The sequence below is a fragment of the Brachyistius frenatus genome, unplaced genomic scaffold (assembly GCF_029030835.1).
Source record: "Brachyistius frenatus isolate BFR_SWC_R1_liver_20210118 unplaced genomic scaffold, ASM2903083v1 Contig_498, whole genome shotgun sequence".
NCBI lineage: Eukaryota > Metazoa > Chordata > Actinopteri > Embiotocidae > Brachyistius > Brachyistius frenatus.
This window is the reverse complement of record NW_027211097.1, coordinates 53,507-77,954: the sequence shown is the minus strand read 5'-3', so window position 1 is coordinate 77,954 and position 24,448 is coordinate 53,507.

The following is a 24,448-nucleotide window of genomic DNA, read 5'->3' as shown; positions in this document are numbered from 1 at the left end:
GAGAGTCTCTTGCCTTGCGGAAATCCTACCTTGAAGGAAGAACTCAGTGTGTCAGAGTGGGTGATGTTTCATCATCTACTCTGAGATCTAACGTGGGAGTACCCCACGGTTCTATTTTAGGACCTTTATTATTCAGTTTATACATTAATGATTTGCGGGTCTCTGCAATGGGTGTGATATTCAAATGTACGCTGATGATACAGTGATTTATGTGCATGCAAAGAACAAAGAACAAGCTGTACTTAAGCTCACGTCCACAATGACAAATGTACATTTTAAAATATTTCCCCTCAGGGATTAATAAAGTAACTACCTAACCTAACCTAACCTAACTAAATGGCTTGCAAATTCCTGCCTTCACCTGAATGTTAAAAAGACTGTTTGTATGTTCTTCACAAAGAGGGCTTGCAAAGTGTCACTGGAGCCAGATGTTCATGTTGCTGGTCAGATTTTAAATATTTAGGATTTTTTTTTACTGATTCTAATCTCTCTTTTAAAAAGCAGGTAAAACATGTGACAAAGGTCTTAAAATTTAACCTCATGAATTTCAGATATATAAGAAACAGTCTAACCATGCAGGCTGCAAAACTGTATTTTAATGGAATGATTATTCCCCATCTGACCTACTGCTTAACCAGCTGGGCACAAGCCAGCAGCACAACATTAAAATCTATCCATATTCTCCATAAACAAGCTCTAAAAACACTTGATTTTTTTTTTTTTTTTTAAGTCACCATCACTGCAATATCCTCATCAAACACCATATCTTGAGTTGGGAGAACCTCATTAAATTCACTGATGTGTTTTTTAAAATTGTACATGGCATGGTCCCGCCTCCGCTTAGTGAATTTATTAAACAACGCACTCAAAGTAGCAGACACACTATATCTGCTTCAAGAGGTGATTGTGTCATTTCACCATAGGTAATTTTTTGACTTTTGGAGGATTACATCCGGCCAGATCACTTGAACTAAAGTAAAGTATAATCTTTAAATACTCTTCTCTGCTAAAGTTTATTATTACATCTGCTGTTTTAGGATATCTTGACTGCTGAAGCTTGGATGGTTTCTGGTAGCTGGAATTGTTTGTGATTGGATTCTTGTTTTCACTCAAGTAACTGTGAGTCAAAGAGAACAAGTTTAGAGTTAAACTGATGGTCTTTATTTCAATTCTATTAAGGACTAAGTTGTATTTGACTTTCTACCAGTTTGAGGTAAAAAGACTCTGAGACAAGTTGGGACAAAATCTAGACTGTTGCGAAAGTTTTCTTTGTTTAGTATCAGTGGTGAGTTTCTATTGCTGCATATTTATAACACCTGGTGACAGGAGGTCGAACGAGCAGGAGGTGTGGTCTAACGAGCAGGAGGTGTGGTCTAACGAGCAGGAGGTGTGGTCTGACCAGCTGTAGCCAACCCTGTTATAAAACCAGGAAGTGTTTGAAGCATCAGCTTCAGCGTCAGCGAGGACTCGTCTTATGAAGACTCGGAGGATAAAGACAAAGGAGTCTTTAGTTGGAGTCACAGGGGGAGGCTGAGTATAGCTGAGTAGTACTACTGCCATCTGAGTATGTGTACTTTCCGTCCCGGTGTGTATATCTACTCGTAGATACTTCAGGTCTCTCACTCGTTCACACCAACCAACCTTTCCTCTGTTATCTGTCCCACCCGTTCCACTCATACCCAACACCTCGTCACAGGAGGACTCTGGAACTGGCAGTCAGCTGCAGACAGACTTCATCTCTGGACTTCCTTGGTCTCACTGAGACCTGGATCACACCAGACAACATCCACCCTGCTGCTCTCTCCTCTGTCTTCTCCTTCAGCCACACCCCCAGACCCACTGGTAGGAGGAGGAGGGCGGGAGGGGGGTTCAGGTCTACTCATCTCCCTAAATGGAGGTTTTCTCTTTACCCACTTCCACTTCCTACCTCACTGTCTCTTGAGTTTCATGCTGTGACAGTTACTCATCCGGTCCAATTAAACATTGTTGTCCTCTACTGTCCTCCAGGTCCTTTGGGAGATTTCTTGGACGAATTAGACGTCCTCCTGTCAAACGTCCCAGAACATGGTCCTCCACTTGTCCTTCTGGGTGACTTTAACATCCAGACTGAGAAGTCATCTGACCTTGTGCTCTTCCTGTCTTCCTTTGGTGTCTCCTTCAGTCCTTCCCCTCCTCCTCACAAAGGTTGGAACCACCTGGACTATATTTCACCAGAAACTGCTCCACATCTAACCTCACTGTAACTCCACTTCATGTCTCCGACCACTTCTTTATCTCTGACTCTCTCAAACTGACAACCTGACCACATCAACAGACTCTGGACCTGTCCGTCACAACATTAATTTCCTCTCTCCCTCCTCTCCCTCCTCTCTCCCTCCTCTCTCCCTCCTCTCTCCCTCCTCTCCTCTATCTCTGCAGCCAAAAGCACTTTCTACCAAACTAGAATTACATCCTCTCCATCTTCTCCATCTTCTCCAACCTCCCCCTTCTCCCCCCGCCCTCCTCCCTCCACCAAGCCACTTTGTCAACTACTTTACTAAAAAGATAGATGACATACGCTCCTCATTTTATAATCCATTTTCTGTAACTACATGTCCGTCATCTTCATCTTCATCCCCTTCGCTTTCCTCTTTCACCCCCTCGTCTCCCAATCAAGTTGTTACCTTGGTAACCTCCGCCCCCCCCTCCCCATCCCATCTCACATTCTCCAGTCTGTTGCTCCAGACCTTCTTCCTTTTCTCTCCATCTCATCACCACTTCTCTGTCAACGGTCTGTTTCCTGAACTCTCTGAAGGAGAGTGAACCCTCTCCTGAAGAAACCCCCCCTCAACCCGTCTGAAGTAAACAACTACAGACCGTTTCTCTTCTTCCCTTTCTTTCTAAAACTCTGGAGCGAGCTATCTTTGACCAACTCTCCTCCTATCTCCACCATAATAACCTTCTTGACCACCAGTCTGGTTTCAACAGACCACTCAACAGAGACGGTCCTCCTTCTGTCTCTGAGCAGCTTCACATTGCTAGAGCAGCCTCTCTGTCCTCTGTCCTGATCCTTCTAGACCTTCTGCTGCATTGGACACAGTGAATCACCAGATCCTTCTTTCCTCCTTCAGGACCTCAGTGTCTCAGGCTCTGCTCTCTCCCTGTTCTCATCCTACCTCAACGACCTCACCTACCGGGGAACTTGGAGAGGATCTGTGTCTGAACCTTGTCCTCTCACTACTGGTGTCCCTCAAGGCTCCGTCCCGGGTCCCCTCCTCTTCTCTCTGTACACCGACTCTCTCGGCTCTGTCCTTCACTCGCATGTCTTTTCCTACACCCAACTGATCCTCTCTTTTCCAGATCTGAAACACAGGTAGCAGCATGAATCTCTGCCTGTCTGACTGACATCTCTCAGTGGATGTCCTCACACCACCTGGAAATCAACCTCCACAAGACCGACCTGCTCTTCCTTCCAGGGAAAGACTCTCCCACCCTCGACCTGACTACTACCTTCAACAACTCTGTTATCCCGACCCTGACTGATAAGAACCTCGGAGACACTCGACAGTCAACTCTCTCTTACTGCCAACATCACTGCAACAACACGTTCCTGTAGATACATGCTGCACAACATCAGGAGAATACGTCCTCTTCTCACTCAGAAGGAGGTGCAGGTTCTGGTCCAGGTTCTGATCCAGGTTCTGATCCAGGTTCTGGTCATCTCACGTCTAGACTACTGTAACTCCCTCCTGGCAGGTCTACCTGTTAGTACCATCTGACCTCTGCAGCTGATCCAGAATGCAGCAGCTCGACTGGTCTTTAACCTCCTAGATTCACTCACACTACTCCGCTCCTCCTCCTCCTCCTCCTCTCCCTTCACTGGTTACCAGTAGCCGCCCGCATCCGTTTCAAAACATTGGTACTTGCGTGCCGTGCTGTGAACAGATCGGGTCCAGTGTACATCCAGGACATGGTCCAACTCTACATCCCAGCCCACTCACTCCGCTCTGCTTCTACCAATCAGCTTGTTGCTCCTCACTGAGTTAAACACTCTACAAATCACAACTGTTTGCTGTCCTTGCTCCTAAATGGTAGAATGAGCTCCCCACCGACATCAGGACAGCAGAAACTCTGAACATCTTCCACCACAAACTAAAAACACACCTCTTCAGACTTTACCTTTAACAGTAGAACTTTAGTATCTTAAAATGGAACTTACTGATAGAACTTTGTAGTTTGGCTTTCTTGAAGAAATTGTATTTTCTTGATTCTTGTTCTGGGTTTTGTACCCTCATGGTTGAAATACACTTATTGTAAGTTGCTTTGGATAAAAGCGTCAGCTAAATGTAATGTAATGTAATGTAATGTCAAGCGCTTTCAGCAAATCTGCATTATCTGTGAATTCAGCACACTCATGGAATGCTCTGCCATCACACATACACACAAAAAACACGTACAAAACATTCAAACGTAGCCTTAATGAATGGCTTGTTGCCACTCAGGTGTGCAAGCATTAATGTACTGTCTGTCTTGCCTGCTTGTTTCGCCTATATGTGCATTTGTCTTGTTCAGTGTTGATGTATGTTCTGTGCCTCAGTGACACATATATGTGTTTGTACTGTAGATACACTTTTCTTTTGCTTATATGTGAATTGGTTTTGTCTATATGTTACTGTCTGTTTATAGATGAATTTTAGTTTCATTATGTTATTTGAAATTTTTTAATTTTAGGCTGCCTTCAAACATCTGGCCGGGGATCACGCGATGTTTTCATCACGAGATGTTTTCGTCACGCATTGTTTTCGTCACGCGTTGTTTTTGTCATGCGTTGTTTTCGTCATGCGATGTTTTCGTCACGACATGTTTTCGTCACGCGATGTTTTTGTCACAACATGTTTTCGTCAAACGATGTTTTCATCACGCGATGTTTTCTTCACGTGATGTTTTCAGCCCTCGATGGAGCTCCATGTTAAAAACAGTTGACGACCAACACTTCCTGTCAGTGTTCACGGGCAGACGAGGATGTTCCAACAGATTAAACTCGGTTCTGTCGCTGACGTTTACACTCGGAAAACCCCCCCATAATGTCCAAACTGTATGTATGTATACAAACTGTATCGGATTGTATTGGCCGATGGACTTTCCATTAAAACCTTTAGAATAACCATGAAAGAGTGTTGCATGGATGATTAGATGTTGGCAAATATTCAATATGACCTTTTCCAAAGGCCTGTATTCCAATAAATACTCATTTCCTGTTGATCTAATTAGCGCCTGGAGGAATTTGTCTTCATCAATTATTGAGTAAAAACAGGAGCAGCTCTATGGCCTGCCTTTGTAATGGATTTATTACGGTTACAGGAGGTGGAGAGGGAGAGGGGGCCTATTATTTATTAAGCAGGACTTTAATTGTGTTGAAAGCAGCTCTTAATGTGCGCAGCACCAAAGACGAGTCATACAGCGACACAACAGGTCCGTCCACAGAGGGACAAGTGGATGTGTTGGATCTACTGAGGGTGGAGACATGATGCTCGGACAGGCCTGGACACATCTGTGTAGACCGATGAACATACACAGATAATACTCCTGTGTCAAGAAATACATGTAAATACTTCAACATTATTTATGCCTTTGGAACAGCACTGGATGAACTTGGCACAGTTTTCATGTTAGTTGGCAGGCAGGTTGTTCAGCATATGGAAAAGAGTTGTGTTGTAGATTCAGTCTGTCTCTTCAGGTGAAATATATATATGTATATATATATATATATATATATATATATATGTATATATATATATATTTATTGTGTATATATCACAGACATTATCCATGTAACAAAAAGTGTCCTTTAATAAGCAGGTCAGGGTAAAGGGGGATGAGGCCAAATTTAACTAAAGATTCCTCCCGGTCGGGGTCGTTGCCTTCAATCTACACCGTGTGAGAGATGATTCCTCCGTCCTGTTAGGGCAGAGCAGAGGAGAGCGATGAGTCTGCTATACTACCTCCTATCTGACGCCGCCCCTCTCCAAAGGAGCCGGGAATCCTTGTAGTCTTCTTCTGTTCAGTCTGTCTGCCCAGTCTGTTTTTTCCTCTGGCTGCTCAGCTGTGAACATATACTCACTCCCTCCATTTGGCTGATGGGCTGCAGGTGTGACCAATCATTGTGTGTCTAGTGGCTGCAGCACCTGCACTGGATCTGAGCTTGGGTATCCGCCTCCTGTGCTGTGTCTGCTTGGCTTTCCCCCCTTGTTTGCCACACACCCCCTCCACCAGCTCCAGGTGGGGGCTAGGAGCGTCAACGAACCAGCATTCATCTCTCCTGGACAGTGCATCTGCATTTCCATGGGCTTTTCCAGATCTGTGCTCAACTGAAAAATGTAAGTTTTGCAATTCCAGGAACCACCGTGTAACTCGTGCATTAGTGTCCTTGGCTGTTGACATCCATCTTAGTGGGGCATGATCTTTTACCAGGGTGAATTTTCTGCACAGGAGGTAATACCGCAGCTTGGTTAACACCCATTTTATTGCCAGACATTCCTCCTCTACAGTAAAATAATTAATCTCATGCTTTAGCAACTTACGGCTAATGTAGGTCACTGGGTGTTCCTCACCTCCCCTAACCTGGGACAGCACAGCTCCAGCCCCTGAGCCTGAGGCATCTGCATGGATGACGAACATGTCCTCAAAGTTTGGTGTACTCAAGACCGGCTCGGTGCATAAGGCCTTCTGAAGGGTTGCAAACACTTCCTCTGCTTCGGCACTCCAGAGGACCTGGTGTGGGTGGCTGTTTTTTGTCATCTCGTGTAAGGTGCCTGCAATGGTAGCAAAGTGAGGGATAAAACACTGATGATAGCCCACCAGCCCCAGGAATGTTTTCACTTGCTGCTTAGTTGCTGGCTTAGGTGATGGCCTCCACTTTCCGGAGTTGGGGTCTTACACTGCCTCTCCCAATTGTGTAGCCAAAGTACTCTGCCTCTTCTAGACCAAGGTGGCACTTTTGGGAATTGGCAGTCAGGCCAGCTTGCCGCAGGCTTCCCAAAACAGCTCTCACGTGGCCTATATGGGAGGTCCAGTCAGGACTGTGGATGATTACATCATCTAAGTAGGCCGCTGCATACCCATAATGAGGTCGGAGCACCTGGTCCATCATCCTTTGGAGTGTGGCTGGTGCCCCATGGACTCGGAAGGGTAGGACTTTATAGTGGTACAGGCCCTCCAGGGTAGCAAAGGCCGTCTTTTCCTTGGCTCCTTCTGTAAGGGGAACCTGCCAGTAACCCTTGGTGAGGTCGAGGGTGGACACAAACCGGGCTGGGTCTAATCGCTCGATTAGCTCATCAACTCTCGGCATGGGGTAGGCATCAAATTTGGAGATTTCATTCAATTTCCTAAAATCATTGCAGAATCTTTCCGTGCAATCCGATTTGGGAGTCAGAACAATTGGGCTGGACCAGTCACTATGTGACTCCTCAATAACCCCCATTTCCAACATCTTTCTCACCTCTTCTTTGATGGTCTCCCTTTTTGCCTCTGGGATGTGATAGGGCCAGAGCCTCACCTTCTTTCCAGGCTCAGTGATTATGTTGTGTTGGATCACCTTGGTGTGTCCCGGCAGGTCAGAAAACACATCCTTGAAGTGATTAGTCAGTTCCACCATGTCTTGTCGGTGGGCCGGGCCCAACTGGGGGCCTAGAGGTACCTGTGAAGGGACCAGATCTGGTATTTCGATGGTTAATGTTGCCATTCGAACACTGTCAGGGGCATGCTACTTCTTCAAAAGATTGATGTGATAAATTTGATAGGATTTCTTTCTCCCAGGTTGTCTCACCTTGTAGTTAACCTCACTCACCCTCTCAATCACCTCATATGGCCCATGCCACTTGGCCAGGAACTTACATTCAGCCATTGAACTCAGGACCAGAACAAACTCACCTGGCCGGAACTCCCGCACTTGAGCTTTACGGTTGTAGATTCGAGCTTGAGCGTGTTGTGCTTGCTGCATATGCTCCCGCACTAGGAGCCATATTTTACCCATCCTGCCTTGCATCTGGTCCACATACAGAGCGGTGGGGTGATGGCTGTTGCTCCCAGGCTTCTTTAGCCAGATCCAGCATGCCCTTGGGTCGCCGTCCATACAGCAACTCAAACGGCAACAATTCTGGAAGCCTGGGGGACTTCTCGTATTGAAAACAAGACAAAGGGGATTAGTTGGTCCCAGTTTTTCCCATCCACATCAATCGTCTTTCTCAGCATTTGTTTTAGGGTCTTATTGCAACGTTCTACCAGGCCATCTGTCTGTGGGTGGTACACTGAGGTTCTTATTTGGCTCATCTTCAACAGCTTGCACATCTCCTTCATTACCTGAGACATGAAGCAGGTTCCCTGGTCAGTTAGGATTTATTTTACAATGCCAACTCGACTAAATAGGAGGAATAATTCCCTGGCAACTGCCTTAGCACTTGCAGTGCATAACGGGACTGCCTCTGGGTAGCGGGTGGCATAATCCATGATGACAAGGATGTAATGGTGCCCCCTACTGGACTTTGGCAGGGGTCCTACTATATCCATGGCCACTCTCTGGAAGGGGATGTCAATTACGGGTAACGGGATCAAGGGATTCTGATCGTGTACCTTTGGAGTGGTCTTCTGGCACTCCGGGCAGATTTTGCAGTAATCTGGATGGCCCTCTTCACACCTGGCCAGTAGAAGCGCCCCAGGATTCTGTTGTAGGTATTCTCTATCCCCAGATGAGCTCCCAACAGGTGTGAGTGGGCTAGGTACAACACTTTTGGAACATAGCATTTAGGGTCTAGCAACTGTTCAATAACAAGTTCCCCCAGCTTAGCTACCCTATATAAGAGACCTTTTTTTGTTGTTTTTATGTGGAAAAGTGGTAACACTCACCCCTCCTACCGGTTTCCCCTCGACCACCCCCAGGTTCTGTCTGGCTTGTTCCAGGTTGGGGTCTTTCCAGTACAACTCAGAGTCCTGCCATCTGCAGAAGTTCTCTGATGACTCTGCAGTGGTAGGATGTATAAGGGATGGACGGGAGGATGAGTACAGGGCAGTAGTGGAGGACTTTGTGGAGTGGGCGGGAAGGAATCACCTGCTCCTGAACGTGGCCAAGACCAGAGAGATGGTGGTTGACTTCAGGAGGAAGACGACGGCTCCACAACCGCTGAGAGTTCTGGGAGAGGCGGTGGACATGGTTGAGGAGTACAAGTACCTTGGTGTGTCCATCGACAACAGACTGAAATGGAAGACCAACATCAATGCTGTCTACAAGAAGGTGATGAGTCGACTCTTTTTTTTTAGGAAACTTCGATCCTTCAATGTGTGCAGCATGATGCTGGAGATGTTTTACCAGTCTGTTGTGGCCAGTGCTTTGTACTTCGCTGGGGTCTGCTGGGGGAGCAGCATTGGAGCCGGTGACACCAACAAACTTAACAAGCTGGTTAAGAAGGCCGGCTCCATCATCGGCTACAACCTAGATAGTCTGGAAAAGGTGGTGGAGAGGAGGACGCTGAACAAACTATTGTCCATCTTGGATAATCCTGTCCACCCTCTCAACCACCTGCTGCAGGGACAGCGGAGCACTTTCTCTAACAGATTCCTCCAGCTCCGCTGTCACAAGGACAGATACAGGAGATCATTCCTGCCCACTGCCATAAGACTTTACAATAACTCACCTCTGGCAAAATCCATCACAGTACAATAACACTGTTGACTGTGTTTCTTGGTTGCTTGTATATTATATGTATATTATATATATAGATATATACTGTACTGTATGTATATATATATATATATGTTGACTGTGTTTATTGGTTTGTTGTATATAATATATATAGATATTTAATGTACTGTATATATACTGTATGTACTGTGCATTTTATATTTTATATTTATATTTTTTATTTTATATTTATATTTTTTATTTTATTGCTTTTCTATTATATTATTCTATTCTATTATTATTTTATTCTATTGTTTCTATTATTGCTTCTGTATGTATGCTGCTGTGGCGAAAAAAATTTCCCCTCGGGATTAATAAAGTATATACCTACCTACCTACCTACCTACCTTTTAACTGGGCGGTCCCAAACTGGCCTGGGCTGATGACATTTTCCTCACCTGCCAGGGAGAACTCCGAAAAAACCTCACTGGATGACGCCTCGTCCAGTTGTGGATCCCCCCTCGCCAGGGCCTCCGCTGGGGCCAGGGCATCCTCATCTGTCTCCCCTCTAGATGAATGGGTTGGGCTAGATGGCGCTGCACAGGCATGTACCAACTTGGCTTTCCGGTTGCTCCAAGGTCCCTTGTTTGTACAGCTTCTCCTGTGGCCAGCCGTCCTGTAAGCCCACAAATGCCAGAATATAGGGCAGTCTCGCCCAATAAGCACGGTACCGGCAGATTTTCCACCACCCCCGCCACGACCTCAAAAGTGCCCCTGGTGGTCTGAACCTGAATGTGGGTGGTGGGATAATCTCGCGAATCCCTATGGACACAGGAGACTGGGATAGGGTGCCCCCTGGGGCCAGTGGTCAGTCCTGGACGTAGGAGGGTGACAGCACTACCAGAGTCCAGCAGGGCTTCTGCATCCTGGGTCCCTATTCTGACAGGCAGCTTTGGGGCCCTTGTGCCCTCATGGGCCCAGCAAGTGGTAAGATAGCTGCCGGCCTTCTGTGGTGACTCTGATGAGCTCGCCGTAGGCATCAGTACATCGTCCACTGGACAATTCCAAGCTAGATGGCCCTCTTGGCCACAGGTGAAGCACTTCCGACATTCCTGATTCCCAAGGGGTTGACACTGGAGGGGTGGCCTGGGCTGCCCCCCCGGGGGGCTCTGGCAGTGGGGCGGTGCCTCCATGTCACCCTTCCTCAGCCTTGCCCTGTCTCCCCTGGGGTCAGAGCAGCTGGGTCATAAGGGCTCTTGCTGATTGCTCCGCATCAGCTCCACTGTGACCTGGTGGTTTTCAAATAGCTCTACCAGGTCATCCACTGTCTCTGGGCAGCTTTGAGAGGCGTGTCTTTTGGCATCCCCTGGTAGTGCTCTAACACAACGGTCCATTACAACTCTGTCCAGGGCTGGAGGTCCATCCCCCGAGGTTAACCAACTGCGTGTCAGACGCATCAGGGTTGCAACCTGCGGTCGTACTGGGCCAGTAGCGTCATAGGTCCAGGAGTGGAACTGTTGGCAGCGAAGTACAATGCACTGGCCACAACAGACTGGTAGAACATCTCCAACATCTTGCTGCACACATTGAAGGATCGAAGTTTCCTCAAGAAAAAGAGTCGACTCATCCCCTTCTTGCAGACAGCATTGATGTTGGTCTTCCAGTTCAGTCTGTTGTCGATGGACACACCCAGGTACTTGTACTCCTCAACCATGTCCACCTCCTCTCCCAGAACTCTCAGTGGTTGTGGAGCCGTCGTCTTCCTCCTGAAGTCGACCACCATCTCTCTGGTCTTGGCCACGTTCAGGAGCAGGTGATTTCTTCCCGCCCACTCCACAAAGTCCTCCACTACTGCCCTGTACTCCTCCTCTCGTCCATCCCTTATACATCCTACCACTGCAGAGTCATCAGAGAACTTCTGCAGATGGCAGGACTCTGAGTTGTACTGGAAGTCAGTTGTGTACAAGGTGAACAGAAAGGGGGACAGAACAGTCCCCTGTGGAGCTCCAGTACCACTGACCACCATATCAGACAGCACACTGCCCAGACGGACAAACTGTGGTCTGCCTGTCAGGTAGTCAGTGATCCAGGAGACGGTGGACGCATCCACCCCCACCACCCGCAGCGTCTCACTCAGCAGCAGTGGTTGGATGGTGTTAAATGCACTGGAGAAATCAAAGAAAGTGATTCTCACAGAGTCACCGGTTCCATCCAGGTGAGACTGAGCTCGTTGCAGCAGGTAGATGATGGCATCGTCCACTCCCACACGAGGCTGGTACGCAAATTGCAGAGGGTCCAGAGAAGATTTCACCAGCGGCCTGAGGTGGGCCAAGACCAGCCTCTCCAGAACCTTCATCACATGAGATGTGAGGGCAACCGGTCGGTAGTCGTTGAGGCCAGATGGAGTCGTCTTCTTCGGGACTGGAACCAGGCAGGACGTCTTCCACAGCACCGGGACCTCCTCCTGCTTCAGGCTCAGGTTGAAGAGGTGTTGTAGGACCTCAGCCAGCTGGACAGCGCAGGTCTTCAGGACCCCGGGGCTGATGCTGTCAGGTCCTGCAGCCTTGTGCTGGTGGATTCTCTCCAGCTGTCTCCTAACCTGGCCAGTCGTCACAGAGAGGGGGTGGGGGGGTCAAGGTGTCGATGGAGGAAGAGCCCTTTGAGATTGAGGGCTCTATGCAGTTCACCAGGGGGCGCAGACGGGGGAGGGGGGAGGCAACAGAGGTGTTTGGGAGGTGTGAGGTGTGGAGGAGACAGATGAGGGTGGTGAACTAAACCTGTTGAAGAAACAGTTTAGCTCATTGGACCTCTCCAGGTTCCCCCTGGTTGTTCCTCTCCAGGTTCCCCCAGGTTGTTCCTCTCCAGGTTCCCCCTGGTTGTTCCTCTCCAGGTTCCCCCTGGTTGTCTCTCTCTCCCCTTGAATCCAGTAATCTCCTTCATCCCGGTCCACACCTCCCTCACGTTGTTCTGCTGAAGTTTGGCCTCCAGCTTCCTCCTGTAGGAGTCCTTGCACTCCCTGAGCTTCTCCTTCAGGTGGCGCTGCACTCTCCTGAGCTCCTCCCTGTCCCCAGACCTGAAGGCTGCTTTCTTCTTATTAAGAAGCACCTTCAGGTCACTGGTGATCCACAGCTTGTTGTTGGGGAAGCAGTGTCCAGTCCAGGATGGTACGGTGGTGTGTTCACAGAATTTAATGTATTCTGTGATACAGTCCGTCCTGCTGTTGATGTCCTCCCCATGTGGTCCACACAGCACATCCCAGTCCGTGGACTCAAAGCAGTCCTGCAGAGCATCTTTAGCCTCTTGTGTTCACCTCCTCACAGTCCTGGTGGTTACAGGCTGCCTCTGCACCAGAGGAACATACCTGGGAGTCAGCAGGACCAGGTTGTGATCTGATCTACCAAGGGGGGGAAGGGCAGTAGTACTGTATGCATCCATGGCATTAGCATACAGTAGGTCCAGAGTTTTATTTTTCCTTGTGGGGCAGTTAACATACTGGTGCAAAGTTGGCAGTACTTTATCCAGACTGGTTAAAGTCTCCAGTAACTGCCAAAAATGCACCGGGATGCTTCGTCTGCAGTTTGGACACAGTGGAGTGGATGGTGTCCACTGCTGCCTCTACGTCAGCTGATGGAGGAATGTAAACAGCGATAACAATGGCGGACATGAACTCCCTCGGTAAATAATATGGGCGCATCCCCACGGCTAGAAGTTCAATGTCCGGGCTACAGAAACGTTCCTTCACACACACGTGGTCGGGATTGCACCACCTCTCGTTCACATAGACTGCAATCCCTCCACCTTTCTTCTTGCCGCTCCGAACAACGTCTCCGTCCCCCCGAACAGTCCTGAAGCCGGGTACGGCCGCGCTGTGGTCCGGGAGATGTGAGTGCAGCCATGTCTCGGTGAAACACATGATGCTGCACTCCGGGTACTCTCTCTGGGTCTTTACCAGCGTGCCGAGCTCGTCCATCTTGTTAACCAACGACCTCACGTTCCCCATTAAGATCTCCGGTACCGATGGTTTATATTTCCTTTTTTTTGCCTTTAGCTTAGCTCCGGCTCTGCAACCCCGCCGTCTTCTCCGAAGTTCAACAGGGATCTCAGGCCTCGCTCCGGGCAGCAGCAGTAGAGGGCTACTCTCGTGATCAGCTGATCACGAGAGTAAACAATAACAGAGCCCCCATCCAGAAACGTGGAAAAATTACGGTCCATTGTCTGACCGTTAACTTAACACACGTGAAGAAGAAAAAAACAACAACTCCGAAGAGGAGAAAGAAAAATACTTAAAACAAAACACACTCGGGGGGAGCTGCTGTAACAGGCTGCCGCTAGCGCGGCGCTATCTTACGATTAAAGAGTCGCAACAAACACTTATCAACAAGACTGAGGATGAGGAGGGAGACATACACACACACACACACACACACACACACACACACACACACACACACACACACACACACACACACACACACACACACACACACACACAGAGAGACACAGACACATACAAACAAACACACACACACACACGCACACACAGAAACAGAGACACACACATACAGAGAGACACACACAGAAAAACACAGAGACACCTGTTTTATTCTGAAAAAGTTTCTAGCAGGAAGAAATACAAGCCAAGCCATATTTAGATCAAGAAAGAGGGCAAAGACAGACAAACAGGGTGGAGGTGGAGACAGACAAAGAGGGTGGAGGTGGAAACACACAAAGAGGGAGGAGGTGGAGACACACAAAGAGGGTGGAGGTGGAGACAGACAAAGAGGGTGGAGGTGGAGACAGACAAATAGGGTGGAGGAGGAGACAGACAAAGACGGTGGAGGTGGAAACACACAAAGAGGATGGAGGTGGAGACAGACAAAGAGGGTGGAGGTGGAAACACACAAAGAGGGAGGAGGTGGAGACACACAAAGAGGGTGGAGGTGGAAAGACCTCAAAGTCAAAGAGGGTCTCTGTCTCCACCTCCACACACAGCAGCCTCTGTTCCAGGGTGTGATCAGTGCTGCAGCGTCCTGATCAATATTCTCCTTCTGTCCTCTGTCCTCTGTTCTCTGCGACCACGTCGTCCGGCTGCTCACCGTTATTTGGTCAGTGGATGCTACAAAGACACAGACCTGGAAAAGCAGGTGTCAAAAGATTTCATGCAATGCATCCTGGGACATGTAGGCAGTGCTGGCAGGGAAACAGAGCACATGAATCATGGGGACAGTCTGTCTCATTTGATGACCTGTGTCTGTCCCCACAAAGGACACTTCATGCAGGTCAACATGTTTAAGTGCTTTAATTGGATTACTTCCCAATCAACAGATCTCAGGAGGCCCCTTTAATACCCTGTTAGCTCTCAGCCAATCAAAGAAGAGAAGACCCACAGAGTTCGTCTTCATCATAAACACAGTCGAGGCTGCAGTCATTTGATAAGATACACTCAACATACTGTATGTACACACTGAGGAGAGAACGCGCGCGTGTGTGTGTGTATACTATTCATACCTCTGGATGCAGTTTTAACTGACTCCGTTCACTAATTACTGGCAGCTCTGCTTCTGCAGCTGAATTCCACTCGGATGTCACATGTAAAGTGTTTCCTACTGAGCAGAAATTACTCCCGTCTGCCCTCCTCTCTCTCTCTCTCTCTCTCTCTCTCTGACACACACACACACACACACACACACACACACACACACACACACACACACACACACACACACACACACACACACACACACAGTCAAATATCTAGATGGCTGGGGGGATGGAGGGAGGTGGGGAGAGAGAGAAGGAGAAAAGCTGACTTAAACATTTTTCTCCATTTCACAAAAGTAGCTGTGCTGTTGTCAACATGATGAATGAGAGAATAAAAAGAGAGCGATGTGGAGAGAGACGGGATTCACAGAGGAAGAGGAGAGAGTCAGAGAGGAAGAGGAGGGAGTCAGAGAGCAAGAGGAGGGAGTCGGAGAGGAAGACGAGGGAGTCAGAGAGGAAGAGGAGGAAGTCCTCTTCCTCCTGGTGGTCATTAACCAGGTGAGCAGAGACTAAGAGCAGCCTCAGCATGTTGCTGCTGGACTGAAGAGCTGCATGTTCAGAGGTGAGACCGAGTGTGTCGACGCATAATGAAGTGAAAAATGCAATGCTACAAAAACCCATGCTGACCAGTGACTTACACCTCCATTATAATTATTGTTCAATATGTTAGAAAATGTGAATAATTAAATGATTATATTATTAAAATAAATAGAAAAGAGGAGTTTAAAGGGTTTTTAATAAAGCTATGTGCAGATCATCTCTACTTTATAGTTTTAATTAAAGTGTCCACCTACAGCTCCACCTGCAGCTCCACCTGCCCAACACACTTATTCCTGACAGATGTTAAAGCTTTACTTCAATTTCTGATGATATTTTAACTGTTTAGATTAATGTGTTCATGTGTGACATTTCCTCTGAATGAGTTTTGTCATTGTGATCTTGTGTTTATGTAATTTGTTCTTGCAAACATGATGTCTATGAGATTTCCTGAATTAATAAAGCTTTAATAGAGAAACCAAACATGAACCGATGAAGCTCTCTTATCTGACAAACTCTCTGGATGGTTGTAGATAAAAAAAAGAAATCCAGCGCAGGTGTGTAGCCACAGTTCACCATGGGTCAGTCATCCTGTCGTCTCTATCTGCATATTATCGAGCTCAAACATGAGAGTAAACCTTTAACACACAGGGAGGTAATATAATGTTGTGTGTATGTGATTTACATAGTGTCAATAAATATAAAGATGTAAAAATACAAGTAAGTGCTGCAGGTTCAAAACACACAGCAGGTCAGGTGGTTGTAGTTTCTATGTTTTCTATGTCTGTTCTACTCTGGATCATCACTCCCCTGTTATTATTTATTGACTGTGTTCTTACATGTTGAAACATCTCCTGACACATAAATCTGAATAAAAATAAGAAAAAAAGGATGATGTGACTGAAGTCTGTCTGTGGATCAGTGAGCACAGACCAGAGACGTCCAGTGTCACGATGGACAGCTGAATGTGCTGCTCAGAGTCCCAACACATAGACACACTCTGGTCTTTCTCCTTCAAGAGGGATGAGTACAGAGAAACAAAGCGTTGTTGATGTGTGAGCGTGGAGCAGCAGCTCCTCTGAGTGCTGCTGAGGGTGCACAGGGACGGATTATTCATCACGTTGTTTGAAATTCATTGCCTGAGAGTTCTCCCGTCCATTAGAACCAGTAAAACAACATGAATATTCGATGTGAGCGGCTCCGAGGACTCTCCGGCTGATTGTGATCCATGGCAGCTGACAGCCGGCCCATTGCAGAGGGCCATAACCCGGTGCTGCTGCGCTGATGACTGCGTGAGGCGGTGGCCTCAAAGCGAGCAGTAATTGGACATTACTTGTGTAGAAAGCTAAAAGCATCTCGACCACTCTTTGTGCTGACATTCCTCTTTTACTCTCATCACAGTCTTCTCCATCTCCCTGCGCTCCGGCCAGCGCTCCTTTAATTGTAATGGGCTTTCTGGGAGGGTTAAAAGCAGCTCAGAGACACCGGACATCACTTTAACAAACACAAAGAGAACCTTTGTCATTTACACCCTCTGCTCTCTCTGTTTGTGGGTCTGCACAGTAAAAGCCACACTGATGGCCCTTTCAGCCTATTGAGCTGTTTCACCGTTTCACCGTTTCCTGAATGAATAAAAGCACAGAGATGGTGTCGGAGTCTTTATGTGTATGTATGTGAGTGTCAGGGTGAAAGTTAAATCCTCATCACCGTGGTCTTCCTGTGTGTGTGCAGATGCTGGTGTTTATTTGTGTTAATAATGTAAGGCAGCGTTAATGGCTGCTTTGTGCTCTCGCCATTAAGGCCGAGTTTTAATCTTTAATGAGGAGGAAACAAGCTGGTAGAGTTTCACTAACATTAACAAATGAGCAGAGGGTCAAATTCCAGCGTTCAGTGAGGTGCAATCACAGAACAATCACTATCACAGGTGCCGTCTGGATTAGTTTGTGTGTCTGGAGATCAATCAGCGGTCAATTCTCATCAAGCTGGACGTCTCTCTGGTCGGAGTCCGTCTTTATTTTAGCAGCATGTACCGCTCCCTCTGTATCGACCAAACATCATCCATCAGTGATGTCATCAACCATTAGTGATGTCATCATCCGTAACCATCAGTGATGCCATTGTGGTGGTGGGGTGTGGTTAGCCCAGCTGCAGGGGGTAGAGAGTGGGAGGAGTGGTTCAGGTAATGGTGCCAGGCAGATGTAATGAGCACAGCTGAGCCGAATACGAACTGATGAGCACAGCTGAGCTGGATGGGGGCTGATGAGCTCTCCCCTGTAAAGGGGAGCAGGGAGAAGGAGGCGGGAGAAGCGGTGGCACAGAGACATTGGTGTATGGACCGGGCAAATAAAGGCATTTTACACCTGAACCTACAACTGAGCGTGTCATCTGTGTCCAGGAGCGACCCGGTAGCACCAACATTGCTACAGTGGCACCCAACATGAGGCATGGACACAGATGAACAGCAGAGCGGAATGCCGACGCAGCCGATCGTCGTGTTAGGGCAGATGCTGGGCGGGATTGCGGCGATGCAGCGCGATCAGGCGGAGGCGAGCCGCCAGCTCCTGGGCGCGTTGCAGGCCCAAGCCGAGTGACAGACCCGAGTCTGGGAACAGCTAGCGGCCCGGCCAGCGGCAACCCCACCAGCGCCAGGACCGGCGTCCTTCACCAGGGTGGCCATGTACAAGATGACGCCGGCAGATGACGTACAGGCCTTTATGGACATGTTTGAGTCGATGGCGGAGGCGTGTGCCTCGCCGGCAGCAGAGTGGGCGGTGCGACTCCTGTCTCTCTTGACAGGGGAGGCACAGACAGCGGCTCTGGGGATGCCTCCCAGGGCCAGACGACAGTACACGGACGTGAAAAGAGTCATTATGGACCGGCTGGGCCTGTCCCTGGAGGACCACAGGAGGAACTTCCGGGAGGCTAGGCTGGGGCCTGGGGACCGGCCATTTGCCTTCGCTCAGCAACTGAGGGACTCGGCGACCAGATGGCTGCAGCCGGAGAGCGCCGGCGATGGTGGACAAGATCGTGGGGGAGCAGTTCACGGGGGGACTGCCGGCCAGGACAGCGGCATGGGTCCGCTGCCACCGTCCGGCGACGCTAGAGGCCGCCATCACCCTTGCCGAGGACCACCTCACGGTTTATCCCAGCGGGCAGGGGGATGGCGGTCGGCCGCCAGCTACAGCCCGACCGATTCCTGCGCCGCGGAGGAGGATCCAGCAACCGGGGCTGGCTCGGGCCCTGCCAGCTCCGCGGGCACTAACAACCCCCAGGTTCACCGATCCCACGGGTCCGGCCGGCCCCGGTGCCCTTTCCAACCTGCAGAGGGCAACCTCGTGGCCCTCCAACACCCTCCCCCGGTCCAGGAGCGACGTATCGCGTTCCAGTAAGGACCCAGGGGGGTACACATCAGGCGATGGTGGATTCGGGCTGTATGCAGTCGCTGATCCACCAGAGCCTGGTTCGGCCCGGGGCATTGGTGGAGGCATCGTGGGTAAGAATTAAGTGTGTGCATGGGGATGTTCACGATTATCCGGTGGTGGCTGTAGAAATTAGATATGGGGGAAAAAACATAAAGTGAAGCCTGCGGTTAGCTCCCACCTTACGCACCCCCTAATCTTGGGGACAGATTGGCCCGGGGTTCATAAATTAATGGGGCAGTGTACGGGGGTGCGTTCACGACCGGCAGGGACATGCGGGATGTATGCTGTGCTCAGCCTCCGGTGGAGGCTCCACCAGTTCCCGAATTACGCTCCATAGAGGATTTTCCACTTGAGCAGTTTCGGGACGATACTCTACGCTTCGCCTTTGACGATTTTGCAGGTGGCTCACTATAACCCTGAGGCTGGCCACATGGGATACGTTAAAACACTGGACTGGATAACGAACCGATTTTATTGGCCCGGTATCCAGGAGGATGTGCGCCGTTGGTGTGCATCCTGCCCGGAGTGTCAACTGGTAAACCAGCCGGCTATTCAGAGGGCGCCTTTGCGTCCTCTTCCATTAATGGAGGTCCCATTTGAACGAATTGGCATTGACCTCATTGGCCATTTCACCGGAGTGCACGGGGATATCGCTTTGTGTTAGTTCTGGTGGATTACGCAACATGATATCCCGAGGCAGTGCCGTTGTGCAGCATTTCGGCAAAGAGTGTTGCGCAGGCTCTGTTTCAGGTCATCTCCCAAGTCGGAATCGAGAGAGAGAGAGAGAGAGAGAGAGAGAGAGAGAGAGAGAGAGAGAGAGAGAGAGAGAGAGATTCTGACTGACCAGGGCACCTCGTTCATGTCACGAACACTGAGAGAACTTTATGGATTACTGGGCATTAAGTCTATTCGGACCAGTGTTTGTCACCCACAGACCGACGGTCTTGTCGAGCATCTGAATAAGACTTTCAAGTCCATGATTCGTAAATTTATTCACGACGATGAACACAATTGGGATAAATGGCTTGATCCTGTTGTTTGCAATGCAGGAGGTCCCCCAGTGCGGGAGGTCCCCCAGGCCTCCACGGGATTTTCTCCCTTTGAACTGCTGTTTGGCAGGAAACCACGGGGGGTGCTCGACCTGCTTAAAGAAAACTGGGAGGAAGGTCCAAGCTCCAGCAAAAGTGAAACTCAGTACGTCCTGGACCTGGGAGCAAAACTCCACACACTGGGTCAGATGTCACGGGAGAATTTGCTCCAGGCCCAGGAACGTCAACAACGGCTGTACAACAGAGTGGCCAAGCTGAGGCAATTTACACCGGGAGAAAAAGTACTTGTATTGCTTCCGTCTTCCAGCTCAAAACTCCTCGCCAAGTGGCAAGGACCCTTTGTGGTCACACGACGAGTAGGGGACGTCGACTATGAAGTGGTTCGGTCTGACAGGGGCAGAGCTACACAGCTCTACCACCTCAACCTCTTAAAAGCATGGAGAGAGGCGGAGCCTGTTTCTCTGGTGTCCGTGGTATCTGAGAGAGAGGAGCTGGGGTCAGAGGTTCCAAAATCCACCAATCCTGCCTCGCTCCCTTTCGACGCCCATCTCTCCTGGACCAGAGAACAGACGTTGCCCAGTTGCAGAAGCAGTTTGCTGATGTGTTCTCCCTCCTGCCAGGACGCACGAACCTCATAGTGCACAACATTGAGACGTCTTCGGGTGTGACGGTGCGGTCGCGACCCTACAGGCTACCTGAACACAAGAGGAAAGTGGTTCAGAGGGAATTGGCTGCTATGCTGGAGATGGGGGTAATAGAAGAGTCCAACAGTGCCTGGTGTAGCCCCATTGTTCTTGTTGTCAAGAAGGATGGATCTATTCGGTTCTGTGTGGACTCGCAGGGTGAATGATGTGTCACGATTTGATGCGTACCCAATGCCCCGGGTCGACGAACTCCTGGACCGGCTGGGCATTGCAAGTTTCTTTACGACATTTGATTTAACCAAGAGCTACTGGCAGATTCCTCTCTCGCCAGAGTCCAAGGAGAAAACGGCCTTCTCCACTCCGTTTGGGTTATACCAATTCACCACACTTCCCTTTGGGTTGTTCGGTGCCCCGGCCACTTTCCAACGCCTCATGGACCGGGTGCTGTGTTCGCATGCTGCATATGCTGCCGCCTACCTGGATGATGTCATCATCCACAGCACCACCTGGGTGGAGCATGTGCAGCAGGTGGGCACGGTGCTGGAGTCCCTGAGGCAGGCCGGGCTCACCGCCAACCCAGGGAAGTGTGCAGTTGGACGGAGGGAGGTACGGTATCTGGGGTACCACTTGGGTGGCGGGCAGGTGCACCCTCAGGTGGACAAGATTGCGGTGAGGCGGTTTTTGGGGCTGGCGGGTTACTATAGACGGTTCATCCCAGGCTTTGAGAATCTGACCATTCCGTTGACCGACCTGACCTGGAAAAGTGCCTCAGATCCAGTGAGATGTTGAAACAGTCCTCTGATGAGTGAGACACTGAGACAGTCGTCGGTGGAGTGAGACAGTCGTCCGTGGAGTTAGACAGTGAGACAATCATCTGTGAAGTGAGACATTGAGACAGTTGTCGGTGTAGTGAGACAGTCCTCTGTTGAGTGAGACACTGAGAAAGTCGTCCGTGGAGTGAGACAGTGAGACAGTCCTCTGGGGAGTGAAACATTTAGACAGTCCCCTATGGAGGGACACACTGAGAAAGTCGTCGGTGGAGTGAGACAGTGACAGTCCTCTGGGAAGCGAGACACTTAGACAGTCCCCTATGGAGGGACACCGTGAGACATTCTTCCGAGGAGTGAGACAGCCCTCTGTGGAGTGATACATTTGCTCGTGGAGTGAGACAGTGAGAAATATTGTTGTGGAGTGATACGGTGAGAAAGTCCCCTGTGGGATGAGACAGTGAGACAATCCCTTTTTATTTATTTTATTTATTTATTTCACTTTATTAATCCCCGAGGGGAAATGTCTTCACTACAGCAGGGGGGCTCTCAGGGGGGAGATGCTGCAGCAGGCTGCCACTAGCGCGGCGCCAGGTAACCTGACCTGAGGTGCATGTTTTTGGATGATGGGAGGAAGCCGGAGAGAACCCACGCAAGCACAGGGAGAACATGCAAACTCCGCACAGAAAGGCCCAGGACCGGATTCGAACCCGGAACCTTTTTGCTGGGAGGCGACAGTGCTAACCACTGCACCACCGTGCTGCCCTTTTGGAGAGAGACAGTGAGACAGCCCTCTGTTGACTGACACAATGAGAAAATCCCCTGTGGAGACAGAAGGTCCCCTGTGTAGTGAGATACTCCTATGTGGAGTGAGACAGTGAGACAGTCATCGGTGGAGTGAGACAGTCCCCTATTGAGTGAGACAGTGAGAAAGTCCTCTTTGGAGTGAGACAGTCGTCGGTTTAGTGAAACAGTGAGAAAGTCCTCTGTGGAGCGAGACACTTAGACAGTCCCCTATGGAGAGAGACAGTGAGACAGTCTTCCGTGAAGTGAGACAGTCCTCTGTGGAGTGACATGGTGAGAAAGTCCCCTGTGGGATGAGACAGGGAGACAATCCCTTTTGGAGTGAGACAGTGAGACAGCCCTCTGTTGAGTGAGACACTGTGGCAGTCGTCGGTGGAGTGAGACAGACGTCTGTGGAGTTACACAGTGAGACAGTCATCTGTGGAGTGAGACGTTGAGACAGTTGTCGGTGTAGTGAGACAGTCCTCTGTTGAGTGAGACAGTCGTCGGTTTAGTGAGACAATGAGAGAGTCATCTGTGGTGTGAGACAGTCCCCCTTGGAGTTTGACAGTGAGACAGTCCCCCGTGGAGTGAGACAGAGAGACAGTCCTCTGTTGAATGAGACACTGAGACAGTCATCGGTGGAGTGAGACAGTCATCTGTGGAGTGAGACAGTCCCCCGTGGAGTGAGACAGAGAGACAGTCCTCTGTTTAGTGAGACACTTAGACAGGCCATTATGGAGTGATACAGTTGACAGTCCTCTATGGAGTGAGACAGTGAGACAGTCCACTCTGATAGATAGATAGATAGATAGATAGATAGATAGATAGATAGATAGATAGATAGATAGATAGATAGATAGATAGATAGATAGATAGATAGATAGATAGATAGATAGATAGATAGATAGATAGATAGATAGATAGATAGATAGATAGATAGATAGAAAATAGATAGATAGATAGATAGATAGATAGATAGATAGATAGATAGATAGACAGACAGACAGACAGACAGACAGACAGACAGACAGACAGATAGACCGACAGATAGATAGATAGATAGATAGATAGATAGATAGATAGATAGATAGATAGATAGATAGATAGATAGATAGACAGACAGACAGACAGACAGACAGACAGATAGATAGATAATAGAAAATAGATAGACAGATAGATAGATAGATAGATAGACAGACAGACAGACAGACAGACAGACAGACAGACAGACAGACAGATAGATAGATAGACAGATAGACAGATAGACAGATAGATAGATAATAGAAAATAGATAGACAGATAGACAGACAGACAGACAGACAGACAGACAGACAGACAGACAGACAGACAGACAGATAGACAGATAGATAGATAGATAGATAGATAGATAGATAGATAGATAGATAGATAGATAGATAGATAGATAGATAGATAGATAGATAGATAGATAGATAGATAGAACCACATCATCCTGACAGAGATCTTCTCTCTCAGCCTGCTTGTGGTTCCCAGAGTTTCCACCAGCAGGATGTAAATCAGAGCTTCATTTTTCAGGCTCCCAGTTTGTGTTCAGGAGCAGAAATCCTCTCGAGTTTTAAGGTTCCACTCAAAACTTTCCTTTTTAATAAAGTTTATAGTTGAAGCTGTTCAGGTGAACCTGAACCATCCTGCAGTTCTGCTGTTATAGACTGAGGCTGCTGGGGGACCTCCCATGATGCACTGGGCTTCTTTCCTCTCACTCTTTAACTCTCTATAACTCATATCTCACCATCACATCTCATTAACTTCTCCCTCTGCTCACCCCAACAGGTCGAGGCAGATGCTCCGCCCACCTCTGATCCTGGTTCTGTTAACTTATGCTCCGCCCACCTCTGATTCTGGTTCTGTTAACAGATGCTCCGCCCACCTCTGATCCCGGTTCTGTTAACAGATGCTACGCCCACCTCTAATCCTCTGAGCCTGGTTCTGTTAACAGATGCTCCGCCCACCTCTGATCCTGGTTCTGTTAACAGATGCTCCGCCCACCTCTGATCCTGGTTCTGTTAACAGA